The 19,176-nt window shown below is 40.5% G+C and overlaps 1 long non-coding RNA gene across 1 annotated transcript; it reads right to left on the bottom strand.

Moving 5' to 3' along the window:
* Positions 1 to 355: 355 nt before the first annotated feature.
* Positions 356 to 1,668, bottom strand: LOC134859166 (uncharacterized). The gene is made up of 3 exons (XR_010165052.1): positions 1,645 to 1,668; positions 1,545 to 1,571; positions 356 to 713 (listed from the first exon to the last, which is right to left on the bottom strand). It is a non-coding gene; the product is annotated as an uncharacterized LOC134859166 (long non-coding RNA).
* Positions 1,669 to 19,176: the final 17,508 nt, after the last annotated feature.

The following is a 19,176-nucleotide window of genomic DNA, read 5'->3' as shown; positions in this document are numbered from 1 at the left end:
GACTCCGCTCTGTTTATCCCTGTGTATGCAAACTCCAATTTTAGTTACTGTTGTGTGTATCAGTGCTCAAGAACATAATGTAGCTACGCACCATCAATTACCAGGAAGGGTATTTTGGTTAAATGACATTGTAAAATAGAAAGGAAAAACAGAATTGGTGCGTCTTGATTCCTGGAACATTGCATAATTATTTTTTACAATTTGTTTTCAAAAATGGCATTGTTCTGCCGTCTCTCAATGACAAAGAACCCATGATGGTTATAGCAGATCTTTAGAAATGACAGTATCTCAGGATTATGGAACACCAGTCTCACTCTGAAGACGAATAAACTAAAATGTTCCTAGATGGAATGTTAGGCATGAGAAAAAATGAATCTAGGTCACCACCATTGCAAGAAAACTATAAGTCAAATTTGACTTTAAAGAGGTACTGTTAGGCCTTTTGGGGTCACCTTTTAGTGTGTTATACAGATTTGTGTAAGTGTAAATGGTCTGCACGGGCTAAAATCCCAAAGTTCCCTCCAGAGGGATTTTTTCTCCCTGCCTATAACACCTCCATGGGATTCCTTTGTTTATTTCTGTGACATCACTATGTAACACTTGCATTTCTATTGGCTAGTGCTCCACAAGTGACATTCTAAAGGGCGGGACATCTGCCACATCTCAAAGCAGCAGTCTTCTTCTGGGCTCTGGTTCCAGAGTGAAAAGGGGTGCTGCAGAACAAGCAGTATGAGAAAAAATAAAGAGCATTTTGAACATTACAGCATGGAGACATGTCACAGTAGAGGCACAAAATACAAATGATCCTGATCGCTTATTCTCTGAGAATATATATGAGGCGGGGTGGTGTGGTTACATTTAAATTATAATGAAGTGGGATGGAGGACCGACAACGCCACCTGGGGACTTTCACCCCAGGATATAAACATAGAAAGAGTAGGACAGGTTCAGGACTGAGGGGCAGAGACGTGTTCCAGAATAAAGTAACTTTTATTAATTGTAAATCAAAAGAAAAAGGACATAAAATAATGGGTTATAGAAACAACAAGAATTACTCAGTTTTAAAATGATCTTGATTATATAATAGAATTAAAATGATTATCTAAAATGTAACATTTAAAAGTCTATACAAAAAAAGAAACTAAATCTAAAGTGAGCTGAGGCCAGTTAATGGGGTGGCAGGCTACTTCTCGTGACACTAGGGTGCAACCATATACTCACCAGGTGCAACCATATACTCACCAGGTGCAGCCACAGCAAACCACACACAGCAAACAGGTCCTCACTCGTGCTCCCCGGTGATCTTCACCACAACAAACAGTGAACTCAGCTTTACTAACGGAAGAAATAAATGACTGAAAACAAGGTTAAACAAACTAAGGGGAATCCCAGTTGGCTAAACAAAAACTAACAAACTAAACAAAAACATCAACTGGCATACACAAAAACAGCAGCAGGTGCATTTAAAAGCAATGATACAAACAATCTGGTTAAGAATGGACTACCATGAGGCACAAACAATTGAGGTTCTTTGCTCTACTCACCACAGGAAGAAAGAGTCACCGGACAAACTGTAAGGAAACAAAAAGTGAGCTTAATAAAAACTAGAAGTAACTGAGACATATTTTGAGAGGGACAGCCTACCTGCACCAACAACCATGAAGGCAGAGCCAAAGGAAAGAACACTTGCAGCAGGTGCAATTTATACTCTGCCCTAATTAGGGGAGTGGATGGGGGAGGAGTTAGGCCCTGAGCTGCATTCCCAAGCACCCCACTACATGTACTTAAAACATAGATAGTTGCTTTTGATACTTATTAGGTGAAATTGTAACTAGGAAAAGTACTTTTTTTCTTCTGTCGGCCTCTGTTCTGTTTAAAGAAATATTATGTGGCATCATGTCTCGTTATTAATTACAGTGTATTCATACTTCATTTAGTAAATGATTCATACCAAAGTTGCTCTTTACTCTCGCATGTGACTATGCATGCAAGCATCTACTCAGAGAGCTTGTGTGCGACAGGCCTCTTAGTACTGCTTCATTCATATCAAACATTTCCTTTCATGCATGGCCTTGCACCACATGGCTAACCTCAAACCAGCCTCCAAGAAATCTCCAAAATAAACATCTACCCTCTCTTTTAGAACATCTCAACGTCCCTTTTTTCTTACTAAAAGGTCCGGTTCTTTAATGACCCTGTCGTCTTGTGTTCAAGCAAAACGGATTAAACCACGTTTCATACCTTCATTTTTTTTTTAAAGCAACCATCTACTAAATCAGAGGGTGAGCGCTTGCAAACCCAAACACTGGACCGCATAATGACAGCCAAGGCTTTTGGCAAAGAGGCCACAGAGGTTGTAAAATAATGAGGGGCAGGAGGGAGTGGGGAATGACCAGTGCTTAAGTATGGGTTTCCTATGGGTTATACGCGTCGTTATGTGTTAGCCGGGCCTTGTGATCAGCGAGGCCCAGATTGGAACGGTTGACTCAAATAGAGTGCGACAAGCAGCATCATAAGTCAAAGCCTGAGAACTGTGTGACAATCTGCTGCGGGCCGGGGTGGGGGGGGATGTCAGAGAGGAAACTGAACTCCTCTTCTGTATTCTTAAACCACATTAACCAACATGTTCAGGACAAATTGTACAGCAGGTTAAAGCAAATGACAAATTGCAAGGTCTTCGTTCCAGTGCGGTAAACATTCGCTCTCTGACATTCATGTTATTTTAAGAGGAGTTTTTGATAGACTTCCAAGAGTCCCAGGGTATGGGAATTTGTGATTAGTCTCTGTGGTCAGAGTTAAGACAATCCTGTGTGGCATTCCATGACATTTACAAACCAGATTCCTCCAGATGTCCATTACAGAAGAGAGAAATACTGTGTGGGTTGATTTACTGTTCTGTGTACATAATAGCACACGTGCAGTTGCAAAGTAAACCATACATACTCCATTCCAAGTAGGGAAAAATAAGCAAGACAATAAATACTATTACATAAAAGTAAGCAAACCACTAATATCAAGTAACACAAATACATTTAAATCCAATAACAATAATTCAAATAAATATAAATAAATAAATGTCCTTTAAACAACAATAAACAAAAGAACGGTGCATTGCTAATTAGAAAACATGTTATCAACTGTCAGATAAAAATGTAAAATCTCCAAAGAATGTGCAGCTAATAGGTTTTGCTAGAGTAGTGAATCAAAGCTGCTTCCCCTATTTTATTATGGAGGAGTTTTTTTTATTGAAAATTCCTGATTTTGAGGACCTTAGGTTCTCTTCCAGGGACATACAATGACAAAGAGTCAATGCAGTGCAGCTAAGACAGGAGAAATAGGATCTCTGTTTGTTGTTTTTTTAAAGGCCTGGCAGCAAAGTCCCGTAATAGCTGTAGTCTCTCGAATAGCTTTTTTGGAGGACCATTAAAAAGAGCATTACAGTAGTCAAACCTGCTGGAGAGTAATGCATTTTTAGCTTGTGTTTAAATGTTTAACCATTAGTAAAACAAGTTGGTGGCAGTTCATGCTGAACTTAGATGAACAGTATATAATTGTTGTGTCTCGGCAAATATGCTGAATTATGGTTATGGTTTGTTGACCTTAGTTTATGTATATGTATTGTCTAGTCTGTGTCCAATAATCCTTTTTGTTGTCTGCCATTTCCTGTGTGTCATTTCCGGTTTTATTTTATCACTAACATCCTTTCTCATTTCAGGTAGCTTGATTTCCCCTCCTTGGTTGTCCCTCCCCTTGACCTGATTAACTGCCCCGCCCTTATTGTTTACACCTGTGTTCACCTTGTATATTTAAGCTGTGTTTGTCTCTGTGCCCAGTGCCAGATCGTTTTGAGTTATCACCACGCTAGTGTGCGTTATGCTTAGACTTTTTTGACTATGGAATATTACCTCTAGTAAAAAACCTTTTTTTGGAAACTCCTTTTGTGTCGAGTCGTGCATTTGGGTTTTATCATTTTATTGTGCCCCAGACGTAACAATTATAGGGAACTTTTAAATTCATATTGCTCTTTGTTATAATGTGGGTTGTGGGGGGGGGATATCTTTGGAGAGACAATGTCCTTTATTAATATCAGAATCAGAATCAAGTTCATTGCCAGGTCTGGTGGTGCGCAGACCAACAATATAAGACAATAAGTTGCACTAGTACGTTGACAATATAAAGATAATAACAATAAGTATTTTTAAGAAACTATTTAACATTAAAAAAGAATAATAAAGACCAGTACTCACACCACATGTTGTATTCAAATATAAAAAGAACATTAAAAGCTGAAAAACAAAAACACTTAGGCAATGAATATATATGAATATATAATATTCACATATATATATATATATATATATATATATATATATATATATATATGTATATATATGTGAATATATATGGTTTCTGAAAACATAACTATATCCTGCAATGTCACTTTTAGATGTATTGGTTGGGTAACTCTAAGTGGTGGTGGCATAGCAAAAATCTGGGCTGAGAGAAAAAAACAACTTTATTTGTTTGTTTTTTTAAGTAATTTCATTGTTGTGTTCATTTTGTTATGCATTCCTTTTAACCAAATCATTTCTTTAAATGAAAATAAAAATCAATACAATGTGTGTCATAAAATACAATTTTGGGGGGAAAAAACTGGAAGATATAATATCCAAACATAAGTAACAGGTCATTTTATTCTCACCCCAAAAAGTTATAAAATATTTGTGAAAGAATATCATTTATCATTTTTCATACAGCGCAATGGTATACATTTCTGGAGTGCTTTTGTCCTCGTCTAAGACTTAATGTATGTGCACAATGTTTGCCATAAACATCTACGTTATGCAAATGTTTAGATGGAGAGAACCTTCAATGTGCCTTCTGTTCCGAGCTCACTTAACCACAAAAGCTCCTTGAGAGGCAAACGAAGGACAGATTGCGCCAAAACCAATTATTGCGCCTTTGTTTTAGCGGTTGTTAAGTCCACAGATCTCCTAAGAGCCGCAGCGCCGGTTTGATGTCTTTGAATCGGGGTTGTTGGTGGATGGCATTAGCTGCAGCCACGGCTACAAAGAGCCAGGCGGTGATGGGGCCCGAACCTCGGTCCAGATGGCACGCTGCCACGGCGACCTTGTCAGCACCTGCTCCCCAGGCACTTTGTCCGGGCATCGCCGGCGGGAACTGAGACGGGCACATCACGCCACCCCATCGCCATGGCAGCTAATGAGTCCCGTGCCTGCTTAATTAAGGAAACCAGCTTAATGCAAGAAAGAGGGGAGGCGTGGGGTGGGGTGACATGAAAAAAAACAGCATATGCTGGACCGCAACCAAAACAACAGAAATAAATAATTAGTCCCCGAAAAAGGGAGTGATCGCTAGAGCCAAAATATCATTAAAATTTGAAATGTAAATCTTCTTATCTGCCTCCCAATGTCACGAATTAGCACTACAGCTCAGCGCATTAAATCAAGGCTAAAAATATTCAATTAATAAATGAGTGAGTGGTGATGAACTTTTGATTATTTTGGGCTGCAGTCCAAGTGTACCTTATCAGGCAATGTCACCTTGGACTAGGCCTCGTTGGTCTGTTAAATAGTGTCAGAGCATCCTTCTTTATCTGCTTATTTATTTCTCGTTCTGAAAGAGCACTCCATATTGTGAAGCCGCTCTGCTGAGACGAAGGGGGGTTGGGGGCTGTCCATGTTTATGCCTGATTAGCCAAAGCACCACAACATGCACTTGCTTTTGCTCCAGCAAAAAAAGGCAATAAATCATTTAGATTTTATTAAACTCAAATTAAAGCTGTGTGCGTGTGATGGAATCACGCCGTTTAAAATGTTACATGTCAGCCCCGCCCCTGCCTACACACACACAAGCACGCACGCACGCACGCACGCACGCCCACACACACACACACACACACACACACACACACACACACACACACACACACACACACACACACAAACTTCACTCCTCCGCCCTTCTTATGGAGGACAAAAATGTCCCTTTAAGAATGTCAGCCAGTTCCCCAAAAAATTAAAATCCAGTGTCCCTCCACATCTGAAGGTCTAGGGAGCGAGGGACGTAAAGGGGAAGGAGAGGGGTGTGTGTGTGTGTGTGGGGGGGGGGGGGGTGGTGGGGGGGGGCTAATGTGCAAACTTGTTTCCGTCCTCTATGGCTCGCCCATCATTTATTCAGCAGCTCGGCGCTCGAGACGGGCCACTCGCATTTGCTTGATACTCAATTATACATTAGTGTACATCACTTGGCAATCTGTTCATATCAATTTAATTGGATTTTAATATTGCCTCTGATCTTGTTGTCCAATTAACAGTGCTGGCTGGCAATAAAGCAGAACCACACACTATGTGACACCTTTGATCCCCGCCATATGGAGCCCTTCCATTGATTACCGCCACCGCCACTGAATTTCACTCCCTCAATATGGCCTGTGATGAATGGAGGTGGAGGGGACGTGCGGCAAGGGTGGGGGGGGGCTGGTGTTTGAAGGGGGTGTGAGGTATGTGTGGAGGCATCATCATCATGCCCCCCCCCTTCAAACCCACACCCACCCAACCACCACTGATGTGATAAAAATTTCACTTCGCCGCGCAACTTCATTTATTCTGTTGACATTCGCCTCTGATTAAAAACAATAAAAAAAAAAAGGGAGAGGGATGGTTTGGCCATTCCCCTGAATAGCATATGCAAATAGAACCCAGGGCATCTATCTTGTTGAAGCCAGAGGGACTGAATGACTGACTGACTGCCTGGCACACTGGCACTGCCTTGACAATGACAACAGGCTTCAAGGCGACACCTTTTTTCGTGCTAAATCTGTGCTTCTGTGTTTTCTCCTTTTGTCCTTTGTTTCTTTTCTTCTGTGCACCTCTTCACTCTCTTGGCCTCCTTCTCCTTTCCCTCTCATTACTGTTTACGGACTCTTATGGTTATTGGATTTGTAAAACAAATCCAATAACCATAAGAGTCCGTAAACAGTAATAACCAATAACCAAACTCATCTTTTGAACTTTTGACCAAGCATTTCTGAAACGTTTGTCAAGGTTGGACAAAAAAGTCTAAAATACCATGAAGCATACATTGATCTAGGGAGGAGGATTACGGCCATATCAAAACATTCTTTTTTTATCTGAGCAAAAGTGAAAGTTCTGAAATGCAATTGAGAATTCAGACATTAGACTCTTATCATCAGAGTAAAAATTCTGAGAAAAAAAAGTCATACTATAATAATAATAATAATAATAATAATAACTTAACCTTATATAGCACCTTTCATGGTACCCAAGGTCGCTTTACAAATAGGGAGGAGAAAAGGGGAGTGGGGTCTAGGGATCAAAGGACTTTTTGAACATGGGCAGTGATACTACTGAGGTTTAAGTCAGAATTCTGAGAAAAGAGCATTTGTGAAAAGTAGAATTAAAAAAGGGCAGGAATATCGTAAAAGATACTGTGCATTCGTCAACAGAAGATACTTTTTTTTTGTTCTGAGATGAGAAGTCATAATTCAGAGATAAAGTACAGAATTCTGACTTTAATCTCAGAATTCTTAGAAGAAAATAACATCTTTTTTCCTCAAAAATTTACTGAATCTTCAGAACTCTGCCTTTTTTCAGAAGTAAAACAGAGAAGCTTTTGGTCAGATCTCAAAACAAATTTCCCATGGGGTCCTATTGCTCTCTGATCCTACTGAAACAAAAAACATTTTAAGAAATATTACATGTTCTTTGGGGAGAGCTACTTTCAACAAAACTCCTTGACTTTATACTGATCTCAGTAAAAAGTAGCTGAAATGTTTGATACAATCAACAGAGAGTTTTGGGTCTTGTAAAGCAAGAGTCAGCAAGGAAGGGGAATAGCAAGAAGAAAGATATAACATTGAAGAAATTAAGATTATTCCCTTTTTCACAAAATGATGCAGTGGAAAAAGTGAGGAGGAGATGGATAAAGATGGGGAGAGGGGAACATCCATTTTTCATGGAGACTTACACGAGTTCTCAAAGTGGCGAACAATAAAAGCAGCCTCGGAAAGGATAAGGAGGGGAGTGGAAGGGCTCAGATAAGAGCTGCTGGCTGTACAAACTACCTCGGCACAACTACCTGTACACGAGTCTTGTTCACATGGAGCTGGAGGGCAAGCTGAGATGTGTGTGGGGGGTGTTTGGGAGGCTGGGGAGGAGCTGGAGTTGTAAGGGGAGAAATTCTGGAGTAGCAGAGAAAAAGAAGCAACATTTGGTTGGATGGTGGTTGTTCGGAGGGTGCGGTTGGGAGTAACATATGCCCCAAAAAGAAGACATGAAAAAGGGCTTTGAAGGGGTGAAAGTGTGTGTGTGTGTGTGTGTGTGTGTGTGTGTGTGTGTGTGTGTGTGTGTGTGTGTGTGTGTCTGTGTGTGTGTGTGTCTGTGTCTGTGTGTGTGTCTGTGTGTGTGTGTGTGTGTCTGTGTGTGTGTGTGTGTGTCTGTGTGTGTGTGTGTGTGTGTGTCTGTGTCTGTGTGTGTGTGTGTGTGTGTGTGTGTGTGTGTGTGTGTGTGTGTGTGTGTGTGTGTGTGTGTGTGTGTGTCTGTGTGTGTGTGTGTGTGTGTGTGTGTGTGTGTCTGTGTCTGTGTGTGTCTGTGTGTGTGTGTGTGTCTGTGTGTGTGTGTGTGTGTGTGTGTGTGTGTGTGTGTGTGTCTGTGTGTGTGTGTGTGTCTGCAGGATTCTGTTGTATTTGACCCAGTTCATGTTATCCTAAGATAGAAAAGGTATGTTTTATCCATGTAGAAGTGTGAACATCCGTGTGTTTGCCTGACTAAATGCCTTTATACTGTGTGTGCATACGTGTGTGTGCGCGTGTGTAAGGCCTTGGGGCAGCATAGAAGAGCTGATGTCTGGTGGTCAAGGCTTCTACAGAGTCAACGCTCAGGGCTTTTGACTGGCTAACATCCATCTATCCCTCCATCCATAGAATCAAAATAAGATGTGGCACCCTGTTTAAAGCACCACTGAGTAGCGGACTATCATTAAAATAATTAATTGTTCAACCAAGTGGCGTATTTAGAAAAAGCCACTCAGGCAAAAGCAACAAGACAGCAGTTAGTGAAGATGAGGAGGGGAAGTAGGGGGAGGAGGGGGCAGAGGGTGAAATCGAGCGTGATGCTACAAAATATAAACCGGTTTTCCTGTTATGAGACCGAGCGGGCGTAAAGAAAGCAAGGGAAATAAATAAAAGGAACAAATACAGATGTGTACTGAATGTGGAAAGATTTAGGGACAAAAAATAGTTGTGCACAATGTGGAAAAGTGAATTATTCAAAAAAGAAACATAGGTTTTTTACTGCTGATCTTAATAGAAAGTCAAATTAATGATAGAATTGAAGGCGGGTTTGACAACATAACAGGTATAGAATTAATTCCTTTTACAGTTTTGGGATATCATTGGGATCATTTTTATGGTATTGTATTCAACAAAGCAAATAACTTATTTCAGAACAACTTTTACTTTTACTGTTGTTAAAGTAGTCACAGGACTTTCTGTGGCTCTAAAACTAACACTCGTAGCTTTTTCAAGATAAAGTTAGCTTGGTCCTAGTTTGATTACGATTTGAATAGTTGCATCACTTGCTGTGTTGAGAAACGAACCAGTTCGTGTGGTGTCATAATACCACAGAATTGCTCATTCTGATCTTAAGAGATTTACTCTGTCCATGCAAAAGTGTATTAAAAGTGTCTCTGTAGTCAAACGAACGGCGGCAGTGACTTAGTCTGGAAGGGCAAGGACTTGGGTCCTAAGGGTCGCCGGTTGACGTCCCGATTGGACCAAACAAATGCAGTGAGCTGGTAGCTGGAGAGGTGCTAGTTCTCCTCCTCAGCCACTGCCCTTGAGCAAGGCACAGAACCCTGAATCTGCTCGCTGGTGCCGGATAGCTCGCAGCCTCGCTGCTCTGCCACCTCTCCTGCATGTGTGTGGTTGTTTGTGCATGTACTGTATATCATCGTTGCTTGTGCATGTGTGTGTAAACACCACAGAGTGGGTAAAGAAATTTCCCTCTAGGGATTAATAAAGTATATCTTCTTCTTAAAACAAGGGTTCAGATATCCAATTTAGCATCATCCCACTGGGGCAGGACAAGGAAACATTTATACAGTTCATTGCAGACATGAAAATGTGACTTTGTAAGAATGTAATTGATTTGACTTACTTTTGATATACTTAGGGTTAGGGCATCACTTACAATGAAAGACATTAGGAGGGAATATTTCAAAGGAAAAGGTATTCGGGACAAATGATTACAACAATCAAAAACGTTTTAATTTTCATATGGGAACCAATATATATCATATATTGTGTTTTGAGACAGACAACATTTAAATCACATGCTTTGTTCACCCAAGTGTATTTAATGTATGTATCAGTTGCCTTTTTGGCCACTTAGGGGCAGCACAAAGATTTAGACACAACATCTGACATAAAAAGTCGTTAGTGTTGGAAACATTTTTTTGCCATCAAAGCATATTAGTCCACTCTGTGTTAGCTCTGTTTTTGTTGGTGTATAGATTACCTTTTAACACTGAAATGTTCACCAGCAATTGTCGAAAAAAAAAAAAAGCTCCAAAGTGGAACGAGACATACTCATAATTCTTTCATCTATTAATGGAAACACATGGATTTGAACGGTGATGCTTAAAGCATTTATCATCTTCTATCTGCTGCCATGTGTGGTTTGCACCTACATGTAAAGTAGAGCTCATCTTAATACTGCTCATCTTTTCTGAGACAAAAGCCAAGTCATATGGTCTAAAATGAAACACCTTGGGACACACTTTGCACCACATGGCTTTAACATCAACACATCATCTGAATCCGAACCGTCCCCAAACTCTATCACAAATTGTCCATTCTTACCCGCGCACTTTTACGATTCTCAATCATTCCCACAGGCCACTGCTGCCAATCTATAGTTCCCTTTTTTCTGGTGATTTGCTCTTCAAACCTCCCATTCACGACTTGAAATTACCTCTAACGACTGCATTTTCTCTGTGACTGGGAAGTCTGTCAATCTCCAGGGTTGCTTTAGCAATAATCCATCCAGTGTTCTGCCCTTTCTTTCTGTACACTCAATCTGCCCTGTGTGTTCAGATTATAATGTAGGTTTCCCTATCAGCCCTTAAAAATGCAGATATTTCTAACAGAGTTCACAGTACTTGTAAGACACATCTGGATCCCACAACTTACCAACATTGCACTACTGTAACCAATCAGAATACTGGTCTGAGTGTGAGACATTTGCTGGTACTGTCTGAAAGTGTTTCTAATACCAGAGTATACTGAATAAAAAAGAATGTGGAATAATGTGTCTCTCAATGGGGTTGATAAAAAAAGTGAGACTGAACCAAAAAAGTCTGGTTACGGACCTGGAAACTATAAGGGTACATGGAGAGGCCAGTTCTCCACAAAAGCAGTCGCAAGTTAAACCAAGGATAAAATGGGCTGAGCAGAATAACAGCACATATATGTTCAAACCTGTATTATAAAGTCTATCGTGGGCCGCTGGATAGCCCAGTGGTTAGAGCTGGCAGCCCATATTCAGAATGTACTGGGTTCTATCAATGTTATCACGCTTCTATCAATAAAGGCAACCTCTGGCCCAAAGAATAGAATAAAAAATGTTAGTATTTTTTCAATTTCTATAACATATATGCTTGGCCTATACTCATTTATTTTTTATTGGAAACTAGAACGTTCATTTGGCACTAAAGTTTCTGCTTGGAATGGGAAATAATTGAATTCACATAGGAGTATACAAACATAGATTATTTCATGTTGACAGCTTATTAATTGAATAACCCAAAAATGTGATAAACTGTATATTGTTGAGATAGGAAATTACCTATATTGTAATAGAAGGTTTTTGCAATATGAACAAGCGATAGGCAGAGGTAATAAGCTGTAAGACACGGAAACACTCCGTAGAACTGACATCTTTTATAAATGCCCAAAAATAACTATTGCCATAACAGCTTTTAAAACGTTTGTAAGGATGTGAGGAACGTGACACAATGACTGAGACTCAAATGCAACACAAACAAAAGTATGTCCTAATTAAAGAAACAAATTAAAACATCAGAATCTAAATGGAAAACTTGGAAAAAGCAAAACGTTCAAGACTAACTAAATTGGCTCTTGGTAAAAAATAAAAGGAAGGTCCTAGCTTAGAAACTGATGGTTCTCTTGACATGACATTGCACAAGACGAACTGGTACAGAACAAAGGATGACAAGGGCTGTGTCCGACTTCACTCACTCATTCACTACTCCCTACTCACTATATAGTGAATTCTATATAGTGGACTCATCGGTTAAATGAAAAACGGTATCGGACCCTACTTCGCCGCGCAGTTAACAACGTCATTACTGTCGCACAATGAAAACGTGCCAATTCAATGTAGTTTTTACAAAATAGATGATGAATGAATTATTTCTTGTAATGAATTCATATTATACCGAGCATATTTTGAAGAAGATTGAAGATTCAACTTTATTGTCATTGCACAGAGTACAAGTACTAGGACAACGAAATGCGGTCTCTGCATTTGACCCATCCTAGTGTTAGGAGCAGTGGGCTGCCATTATGTACGGCGCCCGGGGAGCAGTGTAGGTAACACCTTCCAGTTCCCAGGCCAAGCCCCTATGGACTTCGCCACCATACCAATAAGCAGAAAGTATCTTGTGTCTGTTGCAACTTTACATTTTTACTCAAGACTGAATGCTTTCCTTTTTTCGTTGACTTTAAGTTATATTTAATAAAGATGTTTGATCAGTTCCTCGCGCCGCACTGTAGGCCTACGTTTTATTCAGTTTCTTTGCTTGTTTTCCATTCTCTTACTTGTACTTGAATCTGTTTGTAACGTGTCTCCTCCTCCGTAAATCCAACCCCAAAACGCGCGACAGATTATTAATTTCGCGCCATAGCATTACAAAAAACTGTCACATGCGGATGCTGCTCCTCTCACTCCGCCATGGTTCGTGCTTCGCGACTGCAATGCATGATGGGATATATTGCTTGGTAGTGACCATCGGTTGCCCACTACATTTCACGGTGCATTTTGGGAAACAGTGAGTGCACTATATAGTGAATATCAATACTCACTCAACTTTCAGACACCACTACAAAATGTCGTACTCACTATATAGTGAGTAGGGAGTGATTTCGGACACAACCAAGGAGTATTTATAGAAGAGTTAAAGGGACACGGGTGGCAACAATCAAGGGTGGGGCCGGCAATGGCGGGAAGTCAAGGGTTCTAAAACAAGACAGAAAGGTAAGTACAAAATAAAACAGGAAGTGCGACGACAGACAATGCCTGACGAGACTGGACATACAGTACGTGACTAAAACACGTGAACAACAATAAATGACTAAACATGGACTATAAACTAAACATGAAACATATTACACAGACCTGACTACTAACAACCTAAACATGACATGGGAAAAAACTAAGCATTGCAAAATTAACACGTTTGGCATGATGTTACAAATGGTTATACTATGACGTTTAAGTAACTAGGCAAGTGTAATTGTATACTGTGAAAATGTTATATTAGCACACATTAATGCTTCACATCACAGGGAATGTCCAATAAGGCCATAAATGTTTAATTTTGAAGCTGTATTAATAAGTGGCTTCCAGTTGATACATTTCCATATATTTAGCAAGAAAGTGTTAACAGCTTATTAAAGTATTGCTGGTGTAGAAAAGCATAATAAAATTAGGATAGAGTACAAAACACTTTCCAACATTATCAGCCCCAAATGAGTTACAAATACAACATCCTCTGTCGTTTCCAAAATGAGGTCGGACTGATTTAAACAGGTTACAGTAAAGGTCTTTAAATCACCCCATCTGTATCACACAGAGCAGGGTGAGGAGAGGTAGTGGGTGGGGCTGGGGGGGCTGGGGGGGGGCACTCATCCTTTCTTATCTGCCATGTCGCCCAATCGATAACTAGGACATCAAGATAAGGCCGCACAAGCCTTGTGCACACACAGTTATCCCAGTGAAGGACACACACAAAAACACACAGGGCTTCATAGACTGCAAAGTATACACACACAGCTTCATAAAAACACTCAATGCACACTCCTACACACTTGCGTATATTCACGCTCCACCTTTTCCTCTAATCTGTGGCCTCCTACTTCCACCTCCCAGCAGTCCACAGGTCTAGATCCACATTGGTGATGGATCTGAGAAGTGACTGCTGCATCACTCCTACCCATGCCCATCACTTTGCCGTGAAATGTGTTGGTAAACTGTGCTGAAGCATGCCTGGGGAGTAACAGATTACAGGATTACATAATCAGGATGAAAAAAAACTTCCTGTCTGTGTTCTTCTGGTGATTTGTCTGACGTCCAGTCTTTTAACCTCTTTTCCTTTCTCTTCTTTGAGCATTTTCTGTCAGCTCAGACTTTGTTTCTGCTTTTTAAACTCTAGTATTTGCTCATGTGTTTCAGTGTTGGTGTATAGGCTGCTGCCTGAATATGCCTAATGAAAGGCAGCTTTTAGGATAAATAAAATCTCTGCGCAGAGCACACATCGTGGATACTAAATGTCTTGGTTTCTTCTGTTGTGTTGTCTTAAATATGTACCACACCCTAAAAAACATCTTATCGATATTTTGAGGTAATCCCAAAGTAACTGAGGGTAATCAGATTGCATTACTCCTATATGTTGATACTCATATTAGGCAACTGATATATATTTTTTAAAGGTAACTAGTAATTGAAACAGATTGGGTAACCCTCCCAATCCTGGGCTGAGGGACTGTTTCCTTATGTGGAGGTAGATCTGCTTTCTCCAGCCGTTGGGTCATAGAACACAGTGTTCATTTAGGGAACACCGAATCTTCATGCAACAATATGATCAGGGGTAATCTGGTTCTGACATGACCCTGAGACCCTGTGAAGAAAGTGAGGGGGAGGGGTAGAATATGAATGACTGCATGTATCTTCATTTCTGTTTATAGGAGGGAGAGTATCGACTTTATTCCACTCGCATACTGTACATTGAACTCACTTGACGTATCTAATCTCATTTTGACGGTGCTAAGGCCATATCTCACAGGAGTTCTTTTTGATCTTATTCTGAAATTCACAGCAGCTCTTACTCTTACCACTTCCTACTTTCTCTCAGCGCTCTTTCTTTCTGTCTTTATGTTATCTTGTGTGCATTTCAAGACTGATGTGTGCGAACTTACGATCGAGTGTGTAAATGTGTGTTCAGCTGGATGACTGGCCGAGGTCTTTGAACACTAAGACCTGGATGAAGGATTGAAAGGCCCCTTGAAGCACTCTGGAAGCCCCTTTAGCCAACGCTGACACCCTCCAGGGGCCGAGGAGCTAGGGAAGGGAGATCAAAACCGGAGAGAAGGGGCCAAGAGGTCGAAGTGAAGCGAAAGATCCGGGGAGCATCTACAGTCCAAGGAAGTATCCGTGGTCTCTGCAGAATTTCAAAAAGGGTCAGCACAGCGAGCAAAGAAATGCATCAAAACCAGGAAGAGCATGCTGCTGTGAAACACCAGCTACCAGAAGAAGAATGGGCTGAAACATCGCCCTGAGGGGATATGCCAGGCCCAATGGCACCTAACTCCTGTGATGCTCTGAAATACATCATGCTCGATTTGTGTTCAGACGCCTGTTGAATTCCTGAATTCTGAACTTTTGGGTCGTCGTGAACAACACTGCAAACCAACTTTTGAAAGGGTTCGTTTGTGTTTAAAAAGACCAGGTCTTGTCCCGTTATTCATACAGGCGTTTTATGCAAGGTGCAGAGGTGGGAGAATTACTCAGATCTTGTACTGGAGTAAAACTAGAATTACCAGAGTGTAGGAATACTCTGTTACAAGTAAAAGTCCTGCATTCATAATGTTACTCAATGAAAATTACAAAAGTATTGGCATCAAAACATACTTACTGACGTACTGACAGTAAAAGTAGTCATTGTGCAGATTGTTCCATTTCAGAGAAATGTATGTTGTGTTTTGAATATAATTATTGATGCATTAAAGTGTTATCAAAGCTGCTCAAGTTTCCCTTTGAATTGTAGTTGAGTAGAAGTACAAAGTAGCAAATAATGGAGATACTCAAGTAAACTACAAGTCCCTCAGAATTATACTTGAGCAGTTCTTGGGTAAATGACTGGCAAGGTGTAACAATGAAGTGAATAAAAAAACTAATATTCTGTCCCCTTCTTTTCCTTGTCCTCTCCTTGAAGTATTTTGTTCAGTTGTTTAAAGCCTCTTTTCAATTGCCTCCCACTCACTACTTTACAATTCAACGAGAAACAATTAAACAAGCGAGTAGCCTTAGCCATGACACCGAGACAATGAAGCAGTGTGATGGGGATCAATAGCTAGTCTGCGATTCACTACTCGGGGTCAGTGAACTTAGCAGCATACTATGTAGGCTAATGGTCATTGAACGCTACTCTGAATGAATCCCTTGCTAAGTCCTCTGGTAATAATCTTTAATTTCTACACTAACAATTCCAACAATTATTCTGCCCTCGCCTCATCCATCACTGGCCAAAAAAAGGCACCTGGGGCAACCCGAAATGAAAAACAAAAAAGAGTCAAGAGAGCACTTCTCATTTAATTATTCATCCATTATTTTGGTAAACAGTTTGATGAATATTTTGTATGTAATCAGTGCACTCTATCGTAGAAGAGGGAGAGAGAAAGACAGATGAGCAAGAATCCAAAGAGTCTAACCTTCATCAGTACAGGGTAGAGCAGCTGAAGACACATATGGGCATTGATTTTCGCCCAGAGCCATGTGGGCTGAACTCAAAGAGAGCCTGTCAGAAGAGTCAGCAATAGGGAAAAGAAAAAGAAAGTGAAAAAAGAAAAGCAGAAGGGAGGACGGAAACCTCCCCAAACACGCATCTGACAAAAATAAGGTGCCGGCCTGAACCTTTAACACCTTCGACATGTGGAAACTCTTAGAGGAAAAAAAAAGATGCTGAAACAACAGTCAAACAAGAAAAAGGAGGCAAGGAATAACAAAAGGAAAAATAATCTGCTTTCATTTCCCTACTTTGCGGTCGCCTTTTCTACATTTTCAACAAAGAAATTAATGCCCACTTCGAGTGTGTCCATTGGGCCACAATCTGTCGGCATGCTTTGATGTGCTCAATGCAGCCTCCTCTGAAGTCCTGTACGCCGAGTTCCTTTAACAAAGGGAATAAAATAAGAGGATAAAGAAAGACGAGAGAGAGGCCTGTTTTTGTATTTGGCAAGGCACTGCTTGTATTCCTAGCGGACATTCTGCCTTCAGCTCTCATTCCTTTCTCTCTTGTTCCCCTCTTTATCTCTCTTTCCTCCTCTCCAGCACTTGGCCTTGTTGGAAAGTAAGGAGAAAGTTAATGATCAAACAGGTAAATCTCATTTTCGTTTGATGTTTATTTATGTCTTTCCTCTCTCCCTAAAGCAATTCACCCAAGACCCCACACAGGTTTGTTCCTTTCCTGTTGTAAGTGCCAAAATGTAACACTGTCAAGCTTCTTAACAGGTGTGAATACTGATACATCGACAATAAGCCTGAAATATGTCAAGGACAAAAAAGTTTAAAACTACATGAATAGTTATTTTGGTAAAAAAATGACAAACTCTTGCCTATTTACAAATCCAGCAAATGCAGAGCAACAGTATCTTATCTTTGGAATTAAGCTTCTGGCCACTCAATCTGTCAGAGTGGTGATTATTCTCAGAACTCAAAATAACATTTCTTTTTAACTCAAAAGTCATTGCATCTTTTGATCCATATATCAGTTAAGTGTTGTTTTCTTAAATATTTTACACATTTAGAAGTTAATATTTGTATATTGTGTCTCTACTGTGACTTGACTGCCCATTTATTTTTCTCATACTGCCTGTGCTGCAGCACCTCTTTTCCCCCTCTCTCTGAAACCAGAGCCCAGTTTTCTCTGATTGGTTAGCTGGCTGACTCTGCTGTGATTGGTCAACTGTCTATGAATGTGTCAGAAATGACCACACCATTAGCCTATCACGTACATATGTGTTGGGGTGCTAGCCAATAGAGGAGGTGGATGAAACTCTGGTTCTTGTTCAACATCTCTACATAAAAGTTCTTGCTACTGAAATGCTATACTGCAGGTCCACTTCTGCACAGCTAGATTTGTGTTGTCTGAAATCAATCACCGCCCTCAACCTGAGAGAGACACACACACACACACACACACACACACACACACACACACACACACACACACACACACACACACACACACACACACACACACACACACACACACACACACACCCAACCCACCCCTTGTTTCACATCAAAGGTGTGTCTGTGTTTTCTGTGTTGTGTAAGCCTGTTCTTATTCTGTACACTTGACCTTCTGGCACCCAAGGCCCAGTTCTGGCTGATAGAGACAACAAACAAAGAGTGATCTCTATCTCCCAGATCATTACGCAACCGACATCGGGGAAGGCACGGTACAGAAATAGCCAAAGGGCAAGGTGGATGGTCCGTCGTCAGGGCTCATCTTTCACACAGCCTGTACACCTGCATGCTGACAAACACGCATGCACAAACAAGCAGCATGCACTGGCTTGTAATCCCTCACAGAGACATATAATCACATGCACATACAACAAGAGCTGTTGTCCTGTGTAAAAATCTTATGAACAATTCCAAAAAATAAAAGAGGCTGTGAGACATCCACGACCCTTGAGGCTTATAAAAACCTTTAAAACTACATTGGATATGATCACAAATACACAGAGGTCGAGCTAAAAACAGACATGTTATTGTACATCTCGAAATGCTGACCTTTTGAAGGTTTTTCACAAGTAACCGGTGTTATAGATTTACACATCCCTTTTGAAACAAGGCCAATAGGCTGTAAAAGATACAAGGCCACAGTCCATATGACGTCATGGTACTGCATTCAAGATGTTGCAGAAAGAAGTACCTTTGGCTTTCATACACTGTAATAACATATTTAGATACTACCATAGTATACTGTATCAAAATGTCTTACTACCACAACCTTCATGACCCATGTTCTGTCCATGTGAAGATTCTTTTTTAAAGCAATATGTGTTATCTTGTTCTTAACTACTTAAACACTTCTTTGTAAAGGCCA

This window comes from Eleginops maclovinus, chromosome 22, assembly GCF_036324505.1.
Source record: "Eleginops maclovinus isolate JMC-PN-2008 ecotype Puerto Natales chromosome 22, JC_Emac_rtc_rv5, whole genome shotgun sequence".
NCBI lineage: Eukaryota > Metazoa > Chordata > Actinopteri > Perciformes > Eleginopidae > Eleginops > Eleginops maclovinus.
The sequence above is the reverse complement of the archived record's forward strand: the minus strand, read 5'-3'. Positions and strand labels throughout refer to the sequence as shown.